This window comes from Calidris pugnax, unplaced genomic scaffold, assembly GCF_001431845.1.
Source record: "Calidris pugnax isolate Ruff unplaced genomic scaffold, ASM143184v1 scaffold211, whole genome shotgun sequence".
In the NCBI taxonomy this organism is placed as follows: Eukaryota; Metazoa; Chordata; class Aves; order Charadriiformes; family Scolopacidae; genus Calidris; species Calidris pugnax.
The window spans coordinates 8,780,316-8,784,067 of NW_015091083.1; the positions used below are offsets into that span (position 1 = coordinate 8,780,316).

At 47.0% G+C, this 3,752-nt stretch overlaps 1 protein-coding gene across 2 annotated transcripts in view; it reads left to right on the forward strand.

Moving 5' to 3' along the window:
• Positions 1–3,055: 3,055 nt before the first annotated feature.
• EIF5 (eukaryotic translation initiation factor 5) overlaps positions 3,056–3,752 on the forward strand; it is a 7,441-nt gene continuing 6,744 nt past the window's right edge. The window contains exons 1-2 of one of the 2 annotated variants that reach the window (XM_014957584.1): positions 3,056–3,193; positions 3,368–3,560. The gene's annotated coding sequence lies outside the window, so the exon portion shown is untranslated. Of the gene's footprint in view, positions 3,194–3,251; positions 3,561–3,752 lie in introns of those variants that run through there. The other variant, XM_014957585.1, reaches the window with a different exon arrangement.

Consider the following 3,752-nt stretch of genomic DNA (forward strand, 5'->3'; position numbering starts at 1 on the left):
CAAAGCTGTGAAGACAGCATGACGAGGAATCACTTCCTCAGCTGCTAAGGAGCTCCTGCCTGCGCTGGACAAAATAACAACTCTGAACCAGCCACGGGGAGATAACACGTACGGCTTCAGCCTCTGGGAGATAACAACAAGTACAGCTTAGAGCAGAGAAAAAACATTATTCAAGGCCAAGGTTACCAAGTGGGTATTGAAATAGGGTCGTGTTTATAGCCAGCCACATCACTGATAGGCAACAAACTTGCTGAAGAATAAGCTGCAGATGGGACACAAGGTTGTCTATCAGAGAATATAAACACACATGATTACAACGCCCAGTTTTGAAGATTTACATTTTAAATATAAACCTATGTTAAGATTTTCCATAGAATTTTGATCTTGCTGCCTGCATTATCACAAGCATTGACTCTTTGTTGTTTTTAATAAAAACTGACTAAGGCAACACAGAACAAACTTGAATTGTTCAAGGCTGAACGGAATGATAATACAACATTCCTGTGATAAGGAAACACACCCTTAGGTCCACTGCAGAAAACTTCTTATTCTCCAACATGAAACCACTTCCAAAACCCGACTTACTAATGCCACTTAACACATCTTAACTACAAAAACTCGCTTAGTTTCTACTAATGAAATGCAAAGCACACAAGTGCTCTGTATTTTGAAAGTCACGCAAGCAATGCAAACTGTGAACTTCAGGATTCATGAAACTATGACATTTTAAAGTGAGAGAAAATCTTTTTCTATCTTGTCCAAGCCACGAAATACTAAAATGAACAAACTGCAAACATTAAGATTCAGTAAAAATATTTGGGATCCAACATTTAGTATCAATGAATTGTTCTGGTGAGAAAAAATAATCAACAACTTGGCATCAAGAAGACAAAAATCCAAAATTTTAGTTAGTTTGTATAATCTAGGAGAATATAATGTGATTTCATCTGTACGGGACCTGCTTTTTGCAGAAGGAACACCTAACATCTTAACACCCTAAAAGGTAACTCTTTAACTTAATGATGTCAATTTATATACTATATTAAAAAGAAATATCCTTCTTTATGCTACTAATCATAACTATTTGGAGTTACTCATTATGTCAAATAGCACCAAATCCAGGGTGTCTTTTCCCTTTTGGTGCTCAATAAAGTGCTGTTGGCAACAGTATGCTTTAACACTCATAATTTATTAACCTCACAGGTGTTGTAGAGTGGAACTAAAGCCACAAACAGGAGGCATTTAGCAAGTTATACATGCTGCATATTTTCACTGCAAAGGAGTTCCTGCTGTGCTTTTCTTGCCTCCCACATTTTTATGATTTTTTTTTTCCCCTCATGGTAACTGCTAAGCCTCAAATATTTTGGAAATGCCTCCTTATTTCGCCCTAACCCTCTTTCTCATGCTTTAAATAGCATTGCTGTGCATTTATCGAGACATTTAACATATCCTGAAGAATTTTTAATTTTTTCAAATGCAGATAGTGAAGTTCAAGAAAAACATACCATGTTTGACATGATGGTGTCCTGGCTACAAGGACTTGCTATTCCACAAGGTGAAAAGAGACGTAAAACTACAGCAGCAGCCACCATGTAGGAGGGTCTCGTTAGGAAGCACTGAGATGTGCACATTTATCTCTGGTTGCTCCAGCTGAGGAAACAAGATTTTTATTATTGTGTTGTCACTGGAAGCATTCATCATGATAGCCCAGCTTTTATGACTTCTAAGAAAATCTCATTTGTCAGTCATCTTCACATTTTAATGCAGTTCTTTTGCCTATCACACCAAAAATGTTCAAGATGTACTTGAAAGTTCAACAGGATGGGTGTTTCCTTTAACAGTTGGGCTCCATGATCTTAAAGATCCTTTCCAACCTAAACGGTTCTACAATTACATCAACATGTTATCAAAGTCAGCTGTGAAACCTACATTTCAAAACTAACTTAAAGCAGAAAGAGATTTAGAGTATATGACATTATTTAATGTCACTACTAGTTTCATCTTCATTCCCTCTATACACCCACAGAGCCATCAAGGAGCTTTACAACACTATTCAGTAAGACACAGTGACAGGAACTGAGCAGTATTATTCTGCTGGGGAAGATTTACAGGGGTAAAAACATTGGTTCAGCATTCAATTGATACAGCCACAAAATGTCCCCTGCTACTCGATCATTCTAAAGTGTCCAAAATACACAATTCCATGATACTGGAAGAGTGAAGACAGATGTGAAAGCATAGAGTACAGGGAAGAAAAGACCAAAATTTTCTGCTTTTTAAGGGAATGTAAATCCAACCATGTCTTTCATCCAGGGCCCCAATTTGGCTAAGGAGGCCTGGCAACATTGTACATTAAGACTAGAAAGTACATGCACATGGTGACTGGGTCACGCTTCACAACATCACCCAAGCACCCAGAGCTACCCAAAGCTGAGTCTTTACGACGCTGAAGTTAAATGACCAGCTCTTTCCTGCACCCTGAAAGCAGGATGTACAGGAAAAACACAATTTATCCAGCAACTTAATTGCTTTCAATTATTCGTAATACAGTTGCCGTGATGTCAGGCACTCAGTCACTGCGGGCCCATTAGGAGTCACAATCCATCCGCCCAGCCAAGGTGGGGAGAGAGACTTGGGGCCCTTCCCCAAGCTCCTGGCGCCACCGGCCCGCGCGGGCCCGGTCCAAACGCCAGGGGCCCTTCTAGGCCGCGGGGGCTGAGGCGGGAGGAATGGCCGCCCTAAGGGGAAGCAGAGGGGTAGGCAGCAGGGCGGGACCGGGAGCAGTCTCTCAGCACAGCCGGCAGGAAGGCAGGGGAGGCCGGGGGAAGCCGGCCAGCTGCGCCGGGCACAGGCCCCACAACCGCCCGAAGCCCCGCCGCCCTGACTCAGCCCTCCTCAACTCCCCCTACCCGTCCAGTCCCGCGCTCTCTCGCGAGACTCAGCCGCTGTAGACGCGATGTCCTTTGGGGCACTGGCGGGGGGAGGACAGCAGGGGGGGAAAGGAGGCGAAGCCAGGGGTGTCTTGATTGATAGCGGTCGCCGCCAGTGGGTGGGGGGGACGTTGAGCCCTCAGCCAATAGCTTCGTCCCGAGGCGAGCGGCCAACCAATGGAGAGGCTGGGTGGGCGGGGCACGCCGCTGGCTGATTGATCCCAGCTTTGGCGATGTTCAGTCAGAGCGAGAACATTCTAGAGGTGAGTACGGGGCAGCCATTGCCGGGGTCCCGTTAACCACCCCCTTCTGTCGGAGCTGCGCGCCAGCCACCGCCTCTCCCTCCCCCCTTCCCTTTTCTCCCCCTTCCTCCTCCTCCCCCCTCTCCTCCCAGGTGCCGCCGCTTAACGATGCCCCTGATTGTGTCTTGTCCGCAGATTGTCCGGCACTGCTGTCCCTGCTGATATCGCCCGCCTCAGGACGCCGGGACCCGGAGGCTGCGGCGTCCGCCTCCGCCTCCCTCTCCGTCTGGATATAAGCGCCCCCACGGCCCTGTTCTCCTCGCACACTCGGCTTCGTCGCAGCCCGGGGCGAGCAGCGTTGGGTTTATGTCTTTATTGGACGAAAACGGTGAGTGTTAGCATAGGGCTGAGGGCAGGCAGGATTGAAAGGAGGGCTTAGGTCTTGGGAAGCCTGAGGGGGAGCGAACGGGCGGGCGCCTTAGGCTGGGCTGGGGCGTCGGATTGTCGGGGAACGGCGGATAGTGGGAGAGGTTTTGTGTAACGAGGTGTTGACTTTGATAGGAGGGGGAGCAGAAAAGGG